Raw genomic sequence first — 18,857 nt, 5'->3', positions numbered from 1 at the left:
TTCTTTTCCCAAATTGCAGACTACAAAAGATTTCTAATTCATTTATTTAACTTAATTTTTGATTCATTGCTAAAATTTAGTGTCATATTTTAATTTTAGTATTGTTTAGTATCATATGTAAAAAATTACCTAGGAAATTTAAACGTTTTTATACTGTGTGATAAAAAACTATAGTTTAAAATATTTAGAATTTTTCATTTTATAGAATTACAAACCCAAATAGATTATTATCTCACCAACCTTAATCTTAGCACCTGAGTTTACTAAAATTCAACATCACAAATATAAATTAATATAAGTTTATCTCTGTCTTCTTAGGTACAGTCTTGGATCATCAAGTTATCTTCATGTCAGGAAGCAATAGTTACAAATCCAATTTAGCACAATGAGTGACTTAACTTTATCCTATTGATGTAAATATCACAGTGTACTGGGAGTGGAAGAGAAAATTGTGGCAGAATCAGATACAGCAGAAAACAACCAATAATGCAGCAGGAAATTTGCAAATATTGAGTGAGAAGGAGAAGATTTTAAGTGCATCATCTCCAGCCTTCTTTATATACAAATTGACAAACTGAGGCATGTAAAGATTAAGTGAGTTGCCTGTAAAGTGTAGCTAATTTGTCCAGAGCTGAGACAAGGGCCCAGGTCCTTGAATTCTAATAGTCCAGGACTTTTTTCCTGATATTTATCTACCTGTTTAGGTGTAATATATTCCAATTCTTGAATTTAAAAAATGTTTTATTGATACTCCTTGTTGTAGAAAATATTTTATAGTTTAAGGAAAGAATGAGTTCTAGAGATGGATGGTATAGAGCAAATCCTAACTATTGTTTCCTGGTGGTATGACTATGGCATGACACTTGATCTCTCTAAGCATCTCTCTCCCATTGTCAAAAATGGGAATTATTATTTTATCTACCACAAAATCCATCATAGGCCTCAAATGAAGTAATCTGTTTTAAAGGACTTATATTAGTACCCCAAATCTATTGATCACTGATCTATTTCATCACAGTCTCAAATTTTGTTATTCAATGTGACTGTTCTCTAGCACTTCTTGTTTTTAATTGTATTCAGTTTATCCTATATAATGTTCTCTGATAGATAGTCTGACTCATTCTTGAAATTAGCATATATCTCAACTCAGATAAATGCTTTTTCACGAATCCACAGGGAGGATCCATGTTCCTTTGAAAATTACAATTTAATACAACATTGTTTTACACATGTTAGGAAGAGACACACTGAACCCATGTTAGTCATTCAGTGAATATTTATGAACTTGCATTTCAGTAAAAGGGGATATCACTTACACATATTTAGACCTGAAATAAAATCCTGGGATGTATATGCACCATACCCAGATTCTGAAACATGGTGCACATGTATAATATATTATATATCTTTGGAATTCTTTGATTTAGCATATATGTAATTTCATAATTTATTTAATTTCGTGAATTTTTCCAAATTTATTTTTAATTAGTTGTGATTTTCTTATATGTAAAACCACTTTTACAACTGTGGGAAACATCTAAGTATATTTCTGAAATTTATAATTTGGTTCAAAAAAAATTGTCTCTTAGAAATAAACTGTCGTTACAAAAGACCCTGAAGAGCCAAAGCAGTCTTGAGGGAAAAAAATGGAGCTGGAGGAATCAGACTCCCTGACTTCAGACTATGCTATAAAGCTACAATAATCAAGACAATATGGTACTGGCACAAAAACAGAAACATAGATCAATGGAACAAGATAGAAAGCCCAGAGATAAACCCACGCACCTATGGTCAACTAATCTATGACAAAGGAGGCAAGGATATACAATGGAGAAAAGACAGTCTCTTCAATAAGTAGTGCTGGGAAAACTGGACAGCTACATGTAAAAGAATGAAATTAAAACACTCCCTAACACCATACACAAAAATAAACTCAAAATGGATTAGAGACCTAAATATAAGACCAGACACTATAAAACTCTTAGAGGAAAACATAGGAAGAACACTCTTTGGCATTAATCACAGCAAGATCTTTTTTGATCCACCTCCTAGAGTAATGGAAATAAAAACAAAACTAAACAAATGGGACCTAATGAAACTTCAAAGCATTTGCACAGCTAACGAAACCATAGACAAGACGAAAAGACGAGCCTCAGAATGGGAGAAAATATTTGCAAATGAATCAACAGACAAAGGATTAATCTCTAAAATATATAAACAGCTCATGCAGCTCAATATTAGAAAAGCAAACACCCCAATCCAAAAATGGGCAGAAGACCTAAACAGACATTTCTCCAATGAAGACATACAGTTGGCCAAGAAGCACATGAAAAGCTGCTCAACATCACTAATTATTAGAGAAATGCAAATCAAAACTAAAATGAGGTATCATCTCACACCAGTTAGAATGGGTATCATCAGAAAAGCTACAAACAACAAATGCTGGAGAGGGTGTGGAGAAAGGGGAACACTCTTGCACTGTTGGTGGGAATATAAATTGATACAGCCACTATGGAGAACAGTATGGAGGTTCCTTAAAAAACTAAAAATAGAATTACCATATGATCCAGCAATCTCACTACTGGGCATATACCCAGAGAAAACCATAATTCAAAAAGACACATGCATCCCAATGTTCATTGCAGCACTATTTACAATAGCCAGGTCATGGAAGCAACCTAGATGCCCATCGACAGACGAATGGTTAAAGAAGATGTGGTACATTTATACAATGGAATATTACTCAGCCATAAATAGGAACGAAATTGGGTCATTTGTTGAGACGTGGATGGATCTAGAGACTGTCATACAGAGTGAAGTAAGTCAGAAGAGAAAAACAAATATCGTATATTAACGCATATATGTGGAACCTAGAAAAACGGTACAGATGAACTTGTTTGCAGGGAAGAAATTGAGACACAGATGTAGCAAACAAATGTATGGACACCAAGTGGGGAAAGCGGTGGAGGGGTGGGGATGGTGGTGTGATGAATTGGGCGATTGGGATTGACATGTATACACTGATGTGTATAAAATGGATGACTAATAACAACCTGCTGTATAGAAAATATATATATATATATTATTCAAGTCATCCAAAAAAAACCCAAAAATACTGTCTTTGCCAGGTACTGTGGTAGATGTTGGAGATAAAAGAAAGTGAAAACAGTTTCTCAAAATGCTTACAGATATGACAGTTTATATATATTTTATTAGAGACAAATGCTTATCTATCTAGGATGTGTAGGGAAAGAGCTATCCTAAACTAGTAATGTGAACGGTTTTGATTCTGTGTTTCTAAATTAGTAAAGTTGACTTACCTGCAAATTCTTAGTTTTCTGCACATAAAACTCAAGACAGAAGTTAACATAGAGAGGTGACATGGTTAACAGCCTGGGTTCTGCAAACAGACATATTTGGTTGCAATGACTCCTTATTCAATATTTATGTGGATAAACTGGGCAAATTACCTACCTTCTTCAATACTCAGTGTTCACACAGTGAAAGCACACATTGGATTTCTATGTGGATCAAGTTAGAAGTGATAAGGCATGCAAAAATCTTAGCACAGTGTCTGACACATATAATGTTTATTTTTGTACCTTAATTTTTATTCTTTTGTGTACTTCTCAAATCACTAGCAAATAAGACTAGACATCCTTATAAAAATAAAAATCTTTTCAGTGGCCTCACACAAAACATAACACATTCTTGACACATACGTCATTTTCATGATTGACATAAATTCATGGAAATCTTCATAAGCAACTGGATAGCACACGATTAGAAAAAATAGTGACCTTTTGAACTTACATTCTTAATATTCCTAATTACAAAATATTCTTTTGTTTCTAAGAATATAGTCAATGCAGTTATTGTTTTTTTTTAATGTGGTTGTTAATTTTATAAAATATTTCCCAAATTCTTTTACAGGAAATAATAAAAAGGAGCTCTGTTTATTTGTGTAAGTTTGAATACAAATAGGGTTTCTTGCCAGTGACACAAAATAGAATGCCATTGTGTTTAACAGTATGCAGCCCATTATTCGAGGAAGAACATAAATGTATCAGAAATCCTACTGGATGAAAATGTTAAATATCATCCTGTATAATAATGACTGCTCAAAATCTGATTTTAAAACATGTATAACTTAAGCCTGACAATGGTAAACTTGCTTAAGAATTAACTAAATAATGTGCCATCTGAAGCAAGTAATTTTCTCGCTCTCCAAATCATTTCTTCTATAACTTCAACAGATCGATATAAAGCTGACACCATAAAAGAAAAACAATTCTAATTATTATTTTTAAAGTTATTTATTTCTTGTTAATTTGTTATGAGTTGGATTGTTTAAGGTTGAAAATTCATTTTTATTCTTGTTCTTTGTAATACATGAGGACTTATGAAAACTTCTAAAATTCTAAATTACATTATGACAAAATATTTTACTTCATAGCCATAGTGTGCTCTTTGATTCAGAAACAATGGGGTTTTAGGACTGAAGTAGGTGAAGTGGGATGGGACAAGGAAGAGGATGAAAAGAAAGCATGAATTAAACAAAAGATAACGTATCTTTTAAAAATATTTTAAATATTAATCACACTTCTGGATTTTATTTTTATTACATTTCAAAGAAATACTTAGTAGTACTATCTGGATATCCAAAGCTCCTTTTATATCACAATTTCTTTAGGACTTTGTGAATATATCCAACAGACTTAGACCTCAGGAATGATGATAAACAAAAGCACAAATATTAATTTGGACATGGTTTCTGACATTCAAAGTATAACCAAGCTATGAAAAATATTAATTCTATACTTTATTGAGATAGTAATGTTTATTCTACAAGGTATCAAAGAAAGTTGTATTATGTATTTAATCAAATTTTCCACAAGGAATTTTTGAAATTTTAAATTAAAAAATACAATGCAGTCCCACAAAAATATAATTTTTCAGGCTTATTAGGGAATGTTGGTATAGTGGCAGAGTTATTTAATAATCTAAAAATATCAGTATAAAATTATGCATAGAAAAGAGAAGTCTAATAGTAAGGATCAGATTCTTCACATTAAGAAGCTACAAACAAAATGGAAAATTAAATTTAAAGTAAGTATAAGAAAAGAAATGATATAGATAAATAGAAATGTGGCAAACAATAAGGAAAAATAATAAAACTAAAAGACAAATTGTTGAGAACTTTAATAAAATTGACAACCCCCTACCTAGACTGATCAAGGAAAAAAAAAAGAAGAAATGAAAACATCCAATGTAAAAAATGAAAAAATTAGAATACTTCCCAACTCATTTTATAAGCCTAATCCTGATGAAAAACCTGACAAAGATACTACAAGAAAAAGAAATTACAGAATGATATTCTTCATGAACAAAGATGCAAATATTCTCAATAAAATATTGGCAAATTAAAACCATAAATATAGTAAAAGTACAATACTTTATGATCAAAAAGCTATATCCCAAGGATTCAAAGTTGGTTGATTTGAGTATCAATCTATGAAATGAAAGACATTAACAGAAAATTGGGAAAAAGCATATGATCATCTAAAAATATGAAACGAAAAGCATTTGACAAATCTGAAAGCCATTCATGATTAAAAGTTCTCAGCAAGCTAAGAACAGAAGGACATTTTTGCAGCCTAATATAGAACCACAATAAAATACTCATAGCTGAGAAAGCAGTTTCCAATTCTGTGTGTAAGGAGCTTGGAAGTCTCCACTCCATCCTAACAATAAGTAAAAAGCTGAACAGACTGAGTAATCAAAAACTTTTGTTGGACCCTAGAGAGCAGAGGACACAGGGCAAAGTGCTGCCCCCAAGACTGGAGAAGGGAGTCATGGCTTATCAGACCAGGGACTCACAAGAAGAAACCCCCACAGGAACCAGGGCCAGAAAGAAAATCCAAAATGGTAATTGATGCATTGCTGGAGACTCAGTGTGGGCAGGTCTGAGGGTTAAAAATTCCAGGGGACCCAGTCATAAGGGGAAACCCACAATTTTATAACACTTATCTCCTGGAGCTTAACCAGGTTTCCATAAGTAACAAAAGTAAATATCTGAGAAAGATCCCCTTGTACTTCCAGCAAGAGACAAGGAAAAGGAACCATTTTGATATACACCATAGCACTCTGTTCTTAAAAAGGGCTGTCATCAAGGGAAGCAAGTTAACCAGAGCCTAGCCCACTGGGGTTTCATCACAGCCTAACTGACATGGAGCAAAGAAAATACCCAACTGTAACCTACTCTATACATCCTGTCCCAACTGAAGGAGGAGGAAAATACTGAGAAACTCTTGTGAAGTTTACTGTCCAGAAGCATAGGCTCACTAAAAGACTGAGACCTATCTACATATGCATAATGAGAATACCAGAGAAGAAGAAAGAGAGGAAGCAAGAGAAAAAATATTTGAAATAAAAATGCCTGAGAATTTCCCCTAAATTAATGTCAGACACCAAACTATAGATCCAGGAAGCTCAAAGAAATCCAAGCAGGATAAATGCAAACAAAAAGCAAACAAACCAAAGAAACACACTACCCCTAGGCATATTATTTTCAAATTACAGAAAATCAAAGATAAATACAAATCCTGAAAAAAGTCAGAGGACAAAAACACCTCTCATATAGAAGAACAAACAAAAATATTACATCTGACTTCTCAGAAAGCATGTAAGCAAGAAGAGAATGAAATGAATAAAGTGTTGAGAGAAAAACCCCACCAACCTAGAATTCTGTATCCTTCAAAAGTGAAGGAAAATAAAGACTTACTGAGACAAACAAAAATTGAGGGAGTATGTCTCCAGTAAACATGCCTTGCAAGAAATGTCAAGAGAGTACTTTAGAGACAAAGAAAATAATTTAGGTCAGAAACTTGGATTTACATAAAGTAAGGAAGACCATCTAAGAAGGAAAAGTGAAGGTAAAATAAAAACTTTTATTTTTCTTATTTTTAATTAACGTAAAATATAACAGTTTATTCAACATAATAATACCTACGATGTATTTGATCATGTGTGTGTGTATATATCTCATATATATGTATAATTATATACATATATATGTGTTTATATATAAGTGAAATGAATTATAGTAATGACACAAATGACAGGAAGGAGGAATTAAGATTGTTTTGTTATCATAAGTTATGTACATTATCCATGAAGTCCACCGTGTTTGAAAGTGGACTTAGATTAGCTGTAAATGAATATTGCAATCTCTAGGACAACCACTAAAGAAGTAAGAAAGGAAGTATAACTTATATTCTAAGAATGGAGAAAAATGAAATCATATAAAATGTCCATTTTGGAATTCCCTGGTGGTCCAGAGGTTAGGACTCTGTGCTTTGATTGACGGGGCCAGGGTTCAGTCCTTGGTCTGGGAACTAAGATCCCCCAAGCTGTGCAGCACAACCAAAAAAATTTTTAAAAAATTAAAAAAAATAAAATGTCCAATTAAAACCCACAGAAATGCAGAAAGAGTGGAAGACAAAAATAGGAACAAAGAACAAGGGCAACAAGCAGAAAAGAGTAATGAATATGATAGATATTACTCCAATTATGTCAAATAATCACTTTGAATGTCTGGTCTAAATGCACCAAATATAATAAGATAGAGAATATCAGAGTGGATCAAAAAACAAGACCCTACTATATGTTGTATACAAGATACCCACTTTAAAGACACATATAGATTAAAAGTAAATAGATGGAGAAAAAATATACCATGCTAACACTAATCAAAAGTAAGCGGGAGCAGCTCTATTAGTTTCAGACACACCAGTCTTCAAAGCAAGGAAAGTTATCATGAATAAAGGAGAGCATTACATAATGATAAAAGGGTCAATTCTTCAAGAAGACATAACAATCCTTAACATGGACATGCCTAACAACAGAGCATTGAACTATGTGAGGTAAAAACTTGTAGGGGCTTCCCTGGTGGCGCAGTGGTTGAGAATCCGCCTGCTGATTCAGGGGATGCGGGTTCGTGCCCTGGTCCGGGAAGATCCCACATGCCGTGGAGCGGCTGGGCCCGTAAGCCATGACCACTGAGCCTGCGCGTCCGGAGCCTGTGCTCCACAACGGGAGAGGCCACAGCAGTGAGAGGTCCGCGTACCGCAAAAAAAAAACCAAACCAAACCAAACAAAAAAACTGGTAGAATTGCAAAGAGAAATAAATAAATCCAGTATCAATTCTGGAGATTTCAAAACTCTTCTCTCAGAAATGGATGGCACCTAGAGGGGTGGGATAGGGAGGGTGGGAGGGACGGAGATGCAAGAGGGAAGAGATATGGGGATATATGTATATGTATAACTGATTCACTTTGTTATAAAGCAGAAACAAACACACCATTGTAAAGCAATTATACTCCAGTAAAGATGTTAAAAAAAAAAAAAAGAAAAAGAAACGGGTGGCAGGAAGAAAACAGTAAGGACATAGTTAAACTCAACAACACCATCAGTCAAGTGGATATCATGGACCTCTACTGACTATTTCATTCAACCACAGGATACACATTCTTCTCAGGCTCACATAGAAAATTGACAAAGAGACCGCATTCTGGGCAACAAAATACACTTAACAAATTTAAAGGGATAGAATAGAAATCATACATGTTTGCCCTCAGACTGCAATGGAATTAAACTAGAAATCAATAACAGAAAGATAGCTGGAAAAACTTATAGCTAACCTAATACTCATCATGTTAAGTGTACACCCTACAGTCAGGACAAAATTGTATTCACTCACACCACTTCCATTCAAATAATAATTTTTTTCATAATCTGTTTTTAAACTGCATTATGTGGAAACATTTGGGAAGGGGTTCTGGGGTTACAGAAGGAGAAAGATGTGAAAAGGCTCAGTGGATATGCTCCAAGAAACACTTCCCAAATTTAATTATAGCAATCTTGTTTATCTGTTGTATACATTGGAATACTTTGTAAGAGTTATTTTTAAAAGAAAAGTTTTAACTTTAAAAATGTTGGAACTTTGCTGGAATTAATAATCTCTTAAATATCTCAAATTATGTGATTTGGGTTAAAGATAGTAATCACTAAATAGTTAGACATACAACTTCCAGGAAGAAACAAATTTCTGGCAAGAATCTATATGCTAATTTTTATCTTGTCTAAAATTTTTAGTTAGAACCTCTGTAACAATAAGGAAACCTCTCATTTCAAAATATTCATTTTAGTAATATTCCTGAAATTTGGATGCATCTTGCCTACCACAAGTGGGGTAACTTGTGATATATTTGTTTTTATTTGTATAGTGCAAACTTAGTAATTGATAAAATATACATCCATCTAACAGTCATCCCAGTTATGTTATTTACTTTGACAGCACCACATGGGATGAAATTTGCTGTCAGTTTGAGCAGCAAATTTGTAATTTAAATGCCTCCAAATGTTGTAGCAGTGAGGAAAAAAAAACTACTGTATACAAAACCAGTTTATTGTTATAAGACAGCAGAATTTCTTGCAATAGATCATAACATTTTCTTAGTTAACTAAGTCTGTGATGGATAGTTCAGCCATTCTAAAGGCAAGAAAAGATCAAGACTTTTAAGAGAAGCCATTAATCTGCCAGAAACATACAATTCATTTAGAGGGAAAAACAAAGTTGTTAATTTAACTGAGTATGAAATTCTGATAAAACATTGTTATTCTTCAATGTAACCCAAAATTACAAATTCAATTCAAAATATGATAAAAATATCATGATTACAAAAACTATGAAATATGTCATGTGATATTCAAAAGTAATTCAGAAAATGTTTTAGCTTTTGAATATGAAGAAGGTCAAGACACAGAATTTGATTGGAATCTTCAAAAGAAAGCAATAAAAACTGTGACAGCCATTACTATAATTGCTCAATTCTAAGAGGCTATAAATGTAACATCTATGAAAAAGCTCCACTCAGATCTCAAATCTCCACTGCAAGGAGCATAATTGACAATGGCTTCGTCTGCTGTACTTTGAGATCTATCGCTGCATTTGCACAGAAGCCACACTTCCCAGGGGCCACTGTCAACCAATGATTGAGTCAGGCAGAGACTCTAAGCCAGGACCATTCCTGGGAAATTCTGTCCTCCTTTTATAGGCGATTTTGGCTTGAAGACTCCTTATTGGTTTTTGCTCTATCAGAACTGTGCTGCAGTTTCTTTCCAAACTTTCCTTCCTTGCTTTCCTCCTTCACAAGCTTTGGACCTGCTCCATGGTCTGAAAAATCTCCCATCCTCTTCTGACCCCCAACCCATTTTCCCTCACAGGTCTTTTCCCAATGAATCTCTTACAAGGGACTCCTTTCCAGGGTCTCCTCACAGAATCCAAACTAACACAGTAACTTAAAACTTGGTTGGTAAATGTTTCCTATTATTTCTAAGTTAATTTTTTAAAAGTGCAATTAATATAACATATATTTCCAGAAAAATATCTGTTAATTGCATTTATCATGTGTCGTATAATTTATAGCTTCTTAGAATTGAGAAATTATATTAATGGGAGTTACAGTTTTCAAAAAATGTAACCCTGTCTTTTGAAATTTTTGTGGAGCTAGCACTAGCACTCTAACCCATTTTTGTGTGAAGTAAAATGTTCTGCCCAAGATTTCTGCAAATTCCCTTGTGCTTATATTTGCATGGTCATTGCTAGCTCTCAGTTACTTCTTCCTCTGTATTCTTGATTTCATTTCTGTCTCCTCTTGCATGGTAGAATTTTCTCTTTCCTTCTTCCTAAGTGAAATATAGAACTCAACTACTTTGATTTCCATTTTTTAAAAAGTATCAATAAGGAGTTTGTATATGCATAATAGAGTTTACAGAGGTTTTGGAAATCAGGAGGAGATTATTAAAAAATTAGCATTTACTTGAATATTTGGTAAATTTATTCTTTAAAGTCTTTTGACCAACCTGATACCAGGAATTTTTCACTAGCCTATTTCCTCTTCACATTCTGAGTTAGTCAGCAATTTATACAGAAATACTATGTAATAACATCAAGATTTTGATCAATTACAACACAATATATTTTTCTCCTTCATAGGTCTCATTTGGTTATCGTTTAGTTGATCCCAGCTGGGCTTACCTGGATTTACCTGTACTACAGATTGGGATTCTTATCATTGTGGGAACAGCAGCTACCAAAGGTGGGTACTTTTTTTTTTTGGCTATGTCACGTGGTTTGTGAGATCTTAGTTCCCCGACCAGAGATTGAACCCGCACCCTCGGGCAGTGAAAGTGGGGAGTCCTAACCACTGCTAGGGAATTCCCTAAGGGTGAGTTCTTTTCTTAGTGAATTGTGGAAACTCAGGAGGCCAAGATGAATGTTATACATAAAGCCTTAAAAATAAGTATAAAGCCTTGCCTAGTGTCACATTTGCTATTTCAATTGGCCAAAGCAATTTATAAGGCCAGGCCAAGCCAAAATCAATAAAGTAAATAAATATTCTCTACCTACTCTAATGAGAGGTACTGCAGTCACATGGCACAGTGTGCTTACATATAATTTCTTAACAGACAGGAGTGATGAGTAGAGAACAGTAATCCAACCTATCATAATATCCAACTCCCAAAAGAGGTTTTCCTAAGTAAAGTTAGGTTGTTACCTAAGAACAACTGTTTTGTATCAATCATTAAAATAATAATTTTGGTACTTTTTAACGTAACCTGGCTATTTGAAGTTCAAATACAAGACCTGGTTCTGACCTGTGGGACCTGGGGATCTGCAAGAAAAAAATGACAAAGAATGAGTGAAAAAAAAATCCTTCTATTAAGTATTAGTGTATAAATCAACATTCCAAAACATGTGAAGGAAAGCAGTGTTAAAATGGTTATAAACAAAATCAATATTTTTTAAGTTCACTCCAAATAAAATAAAAATCATAAAGCAATCTGAAACTGATTTTATAAGAAATATATCTATGATTCTTAAAAGAATGAATAACAGCCATGTACAGGAATGAAAATTACAAAAACAGGTAGAATTGACACAAGAAGCAATTAGGAGAACTGAAATGAAATACAGAATCACTGAAAGTCACAGCAACACGAATAGTTAAATGCAGAGATAGGACTGAGGAACTTTCCCAGGATGCAGCATAAGAGATAAAGACATGAAATATATGACCCTATGGAAGAAATGGAGGGTAAGTTTATATGTGTCAACATAGGTCTAAAGAAGTTCCAGAAGAAAACTGTAGAGGAAAGGGCAGAAGATAAATTTTTGAAAAGAAAATGGATGAGGTGAGATTTTTTTTATAGAATTGAAGACATGTAACCTCAGACTGAAAGTACAAAGCAAGATATAACTGATAAAGAAATAAATACCAACAGCTAAATGTTTTGTGATGCAAAACATAAGAGAAAATGAGAGGAAAAAGACAGATAAACAAGAGAACATATCATCAACAAAAGAGCCATTAACTTACAATCTAACATTCAATTAATCTATCATCCAAAAATGTAGGTCAAATAAAGACAGTTTCAGTTATACAAAGATGAGGAGAGTTTTATGACCCACAGCCCACACTACAAGAACTATTGTAGAAATATGCTGTGTAATAACAAACAATTTCATATCATTTAACAATTTTCAACTCACTGAACATTTACAATTTTATTCAAATTCTCAACAAATAATAAAATTGAATTTGCAGGAATGCTAGGTAACATTCTCAAATTCATTACAGTAGTGCCAGCACTCTAACACAGGGTTTGTGAATTCAATTCTCATGTTATTTCTAACATATTAAAAAATATCCAGTTACAGATTTGACCTTCCAGGAAAAAGACTGATTCTGGAATTGCAATTGGTTGCTAAGAACAAGTTCTGAAAATTTAAGTTACTATGCACCATCTATCGTCAGAGAAGAATCAGCTAACATTTTCCTGACCTGTTTGTCTAAGAGAACTCTAGAAAAAACTTCTGATTTGATGAGGATCCTTTTCTGAGGATTTGGCATGGCTGTGTGTGCATGTGTGTGTGTATGTGTGTGTGTGTAATGATTATTATATTCACTTACTGTTATTTATCTTGTTTACTTCATTGGGTTCATTATTAACTAGACAACTCAACTGTAATGATCATTGGAGAGTCCCTGGTTTGCCCTGCTGATACAGTAAAGTCACCACTCAACTCACATCTTATCCCTGGTTACTGATAAAGAAGGATTTACATATCATTTAAAACAAATAAACAGAAACCAGCGAAATTCTTTCTTGGAGTTGTAATACTGTAGACTTCTAAGTCTTTTAAGAAGATGAAATGGAGATTAATTTCCCCAGTTCTGCATAAACTCATACTGCATTTCTCTCCTAGAGAGAAATTTATTTCTGGACAAAAGGAAACATATAATTGGCCACATGTTTTAAAATAATCAATTATTCATATCTTACGCTATGAATATGAAACGTGGTTTGTTGATGCCAGTCATTGTTATTATAAAATATAAATCTATTCCCTCAAAGCACAAGAGAATTAACCACTGGTTGTTTTAAGGTGTGGTATGAACTAGTCAGTTAATATTTTTGGCTTTGATTATGCCTCTGAGAGAAGTGTACTAAAAATCTGAACTGTTCCCATAGCTGGTGTGTGTTACTCAGAGTACATGTAGTAACTGAGAATTGTATCATCATGGAGAGGAAAACTAATTATTTCCAGTTCCCTCACTGAAATGTAACTGTGCTAAAATACACCTGCTAGATTTTAATAGCGCTGGTGTTTACAAATCGCTCTGTGGTTATGTGGTCATGTCTACAAAGAATATAAAATATACTGAAGTTAGTTAAGTTACCAACCTGCAAAATGAAAGAGATTCAATGACTTCAACGTTGACATATTTCAGAGGTAATTTCCAACAAATGAAAATGAAATATGTGATTTCTAAATGTCAAGACACATTTGAGAAGCAGAATGAATATATTAGTCTCCTACTGCAGACTATTATGGATTCTACAGGTCAGGACTGTGGAATCAGGTATGCCTAGAGTGAGAGGACAGATACTGATAAAATCCAATATGAATATGGGGAGTTAAGCCAGAGAAGTCTCTTTAAATTCCAGCAGGAAGCAAGGAATCAGATAGCCAGGGAGATACTGACAAAGTAAAGAATATTGAAATTGACTCAGGACAATATTGGATAAAGCAGTCTTGATCTCGGCAGAGCTCTTATGTGTTCTTTATAGTGTGACTCATGAGACAGCCTTGAGATGAAATAATCAAACCCATAAAAACCATGGTTAACAGTTAATGATCTTTACTATGTACCAGGTACATATTTCATTTTGTTCTCCACCAGATGATTAGGAGGCTATGATTAAACCCTTTTATACACTTGCCCTCTTTGCTTCACTCTGCATGAGTCTGAGTCTAATACCATTTCTCACTGTATGTCCATTCTCCTCTATTACTATGAAGACTGATTTTTCTTTTGATTAGTGTACCATGGTATATTTTCCTCCTTCCACTTACTTTTCAACTGTATGCATCTTTATATAAAGTGGGTATCTTGTAAACAACATATAGATGGGTCTTGTTTTTTCATTCACTCTTACAATCTCTCGACAATCTCTGCTTTTTACTTCATGCATTTAGACCATTGACATTCAAAGTGATTATTTGTCATAGCCGGAGCCATATCTACTGTATTCATTACTATTTTATATTTGTTGCCCTTGTTCTTTGTCCCTGTTTTTGTCTTTCACTCTTGTCCTACCTTTCTGTAGTTTTAATTTAGCATTATATTATTCCATTTTTTCTCCTTTCTTGGCATATCACTTATACTTGCTTTTTAAACTTTTTTAGTGGTTGCCATAGAGGTTGCAATATAATTATAGCTAATCCAAACCCACTTTCAAGCAACACTATACAACTTCATGTGTAATGTGAGTATCTTATAGTAATGAAAGAATTCTAATTCCCCCCTCCTGTCAGTTGTGTCATTGTTGTCAATCATTTTACTTACATATAAACATACATATACACATAATAAATATTTATGTGTTGGAATTATTATCTTGAAAAAACTGCTACCTGTTAGATGAATTAAGAATAAGAAAAAGGGAGGACCTTCAAGATGGTGGAGGAGTAAGACATGGAGATCACCTTCCTCCCCACAAATATATCAAAAATACATCTACATGTGGGACAACCCCTACAGAACACCTACTGAATGCTGGCAGAAGACTTCAGACTTCCCAAAAGGCAAGAAACTCCCCACGTACCAGGGTAGGCTGAAAGAAAAAAGGAAAAACAGAGACAAAAGAATAAGGATGGGACCTGCACCTCTGGGAAGGAGTTGTGAAGTAGGAAAAGTTTCCACACACTAGGAAGCTCCTTCACTGGTGGAGATGGGAGGTGAGCAGAGGGGAAGCTTCAGCTTCAGAACCATGGAGGAGAGCGCAGCAACAGGGGTGCAGAGGACAAAGTGGAGAGATTCCCACACAGGTGATTGGTGCCGACCAGCTCTCGCCAGCCCGAGAGGCTTGTCTGCTCACCCACCTGGGTCGGTGGGGGCTGGGAGCTGAGGCTCAGGCATCAGAGGTCAGATTCCAGGGAGAGGACTGGGGTTGGCTGCATGAATAAGCCTGAAGGAGCTAGTGCACCACAGCTAGCTGGGAGGGAGTCCGGGTAAAACTCTAGACCTGCCTAAGGGTCAAGAGACCATTATTTGGGGGTGTGCAAGGAGAGGGGATTCAGAACACCGCCTAAATGAGCTGCAGAGACAGGCATGAGCTGCAGCTATCAGTGTAGACACCAGAGACAGGCATGAAATGCTAATGCTGCTGCTGCAGTCACCAAGAATCCTGTGTACAAGTACAGGTCACTCTCCACACCTCCCCTCCTGGGAGCCTGTGCAGCCCGCCACTGCCAGGGTCCCGGGATCCAGGGACAACTTCTCCAGGAGAACACACTGCGCGCCTCAGGCTGTTGCAATATCATTCTGGCCTCTGCATCTGCAGGCTTGCTGCATACAGCAACCTCCCTCCCCCTGGCCTGAGTGAGCCAGAGCCCTGGAGTCAGCCACTCCTTTAAACCTCTCCTGTCTGGGTGAAGAACAGATGCCAGAAAGTGATCCACATGCAGAGGCAGAGCCAAATCCAAGGATGAACACTAGGAGCTGTGCGAACAAAGAAGAAAAAAGGAGAGATCTCTCTGCGGAGCATCAGGAGCAGTGGAATAAATCTCCACAATCAACCTGATGTACCTGCATCTGTGGGATACCAGAATAGAAAATGAATCATTGCAAAACTGAGGTGTGGTGGACTTTGGGAGCAACTGTAGACTTCAGATTTGCTTTCTGTGTATAATTTGTTTCTAGTTTTATGTTTATCTTAGTTTAATATTTACAGCTTATTATCATTGGTAGATTTGCTTATTGATTTGGTTACTCTTTTCCTTTTTTTAATATATATATATATATTTCCCCTTTTTCTCTTTTTGTGTGTATGTGTATGCTTCTTTGTGTGATTTTGTCTGTACAGGTTTGCTTCTACCATTTGTCCTAGGGTTCTGTATCTCTGTTTTTGTTTAGTATAGTTTGTAGCGCTTGTTATCATTAGTGGAATTTTTTATTGGTTTGGTTGACCTCTTTTTTAGTTACTTTTTTATGTTTCAATTTTAATAAATTTTTAATATTTTCATTTTAATAACTTTATTTTTTCTTTCTTTCTGTTTTTCTTTTTTTTATTTCTCCCTTTCTTCTGAGCCATGTGGCTGACAGTGTCTTGGTGCTCCCGCCGGGTGTCAGGCCTGAACCTCTAAGTTGGGAGAGCTGAGTTCAGGACATTGGTCTACCAGAGACTTCCCGGTCCCTCATAATATCAATTCGTGAGAGTTCTCACAGAAGTCTCTGTCTCAATGCTAAGACCCAGCTCCACTCAATGACCAACAAGCTCCAGTGCTGAGTACCCCATGCCAAGCAACTAGCAAGACAGGAACACAATTGCACCCATTAGCAGAGAGGCTGCCTAAAATCAGAATAAGTTCAGAGACTGCCAAAACACACCACCAGATGCAGTCCTTCCCACCAGAAGACAAGATCCAGCCTCACCCACCAAAACACAGACACCAGGCCCCTCCATCAGGAAGCCTACTCAATCCACTGAACCAACTTTAGCCACTGGTGGCAGAAACCAAAAACAACAGGAACTACAAACCTTCAGACTGCGAAAAGGAGACCCCAAACACAGTAAGCTAAGCAAAATGAGAAGACAGAGAAATACACAGCAGATGAAGGAGTGAGGTAAAAACCCACCAGACCAAACAAATAAAGAGGAAATAAGCAGTCTACCTGAAAAAGAATTCAGAGTAATGATAGTAAAGGTGTTCCAAAATCTTGGAAATAGAATGGAGAAAATACAAGAAACATTTAATAAGGACCTAGAAGAACTAAGGAGCAAACAAGCAATGATGATCAACAGAATAAATGAAATTAAAAATTTGATAGAAGGAATCAATAGCAAACTAACAGGCAGAAGAACAGATAAGTGACCTGGAAGTTAAATAGTGGAAATAACTATCTCAGAGCAGAATAAAAAAAAGAAAGAAAAGAATTGAGGACTGTCTCAGAGACCTCTGGGACAACATTAGATGCATGAACATTTGAATTATAGGGGTCCCAGAAGAAGAAGAGAAAAAGAAAGGACTGAGAAAATATTTGAAGAGATTATAATTGAAAACTTCCCTAATATGAGAAAGGAGATAGTCAATCAAGTCCAGGAAGTGCAGAAAGTCCCATACAGGAAGAAACTAAGGAGAAACATGCCAAGACACATATTAATCAAACTATCAAAAATTAAATACAAAGAAAAAATATTAAAAGCAGCAAGGGAAAAGAAACAAATAACATACAAGGGAATCCCCATAAGGTTAACAGCTGATCTTTCAGCAGAAACACTGCAAGCCAGAAAGCAGTGGCAGGATATATTTAAAGTGATGCAAGTGAAAAACATACACATAAGATTACTTTACCCAACAAGGATCTCATTCAGAGTCGATGGACAAATTAAACCCTTTACAGACAAGCAAAAGCAAAGAAAATTCAGCACCAACAAGCAAGCTTTACAACAAATGCTAAAGGAACTTCTCTAGGCAAGAAACACAAGAGAAGGAAAAGACCTACAATAACAAATGCAAAACAATTAAGAAAATAGTAATAGGAACATACATATCATTAATTACCTTAAGTGTAAATGGATTAAATGCTCCAACCAAAAGAAATAGACTGGCTGAATGGTTACAAAGACAAGACCTACATATATATTGTCTACAAGAGACCCACTTCAGACCTAGGGACACATACACACATACAGACTGAGTGTGAGGTGATGGAAAAAGATATTCCATGCAAATGGAAATCAAAAGAAAGCTGGAGTAGTAATTCTCATATCAGACAAAATAGACTTTAAAATAAAGACTATTATAGGAGACAAAGATGGACACTCTATAATGGTCAAGGGAACAATCCAAGAAGAAGATATAACAATGGTAAATATTTATGCACTCAATATAGGTGCACCTCAACACATAAGGCAAACGCTAACAGCCATAAAAGGAGAAATCGACAGTAACACAATAATAATAGGGGACCTTAGCACTCCACTTTCACCAATGCAAAGATCATCCAAAATTAAAATAAATAAGGAAACACAAGCTTTAAATGACACATTAAACAATATGGGCTTAATTGATATTTATAGGACATTCCATTCAAAAACAACAAAATACACTTTCTTCCCAAGTGCTCATGGAACATTCTCCAGGATAGATTATATCCTGGGTCAAAAATCAAGCTTTACCAAATGTAAGAAAATTGAAATCATATCAAGTATCTTTTCCAAAC

This window comes from Monodon monoceros, unplaced genomic scaffold (assembly GCF_005190385.1).
Source record: "Monodon monoceros isolate NGI ecotype Baffin Bay Population unplaced genomic scaffold, NGI_Narwhal_1 Super_Scaffold_16, whole genome shotgun sequence".
NCBI lineage: Eukaryota > Metazoa > Chordata > Mammalia > Artiodactyla > Monodontidae > Monodon > Monodon monoceros.
This window is presented reverse-complemented; position numbering follows the sequence as displayed.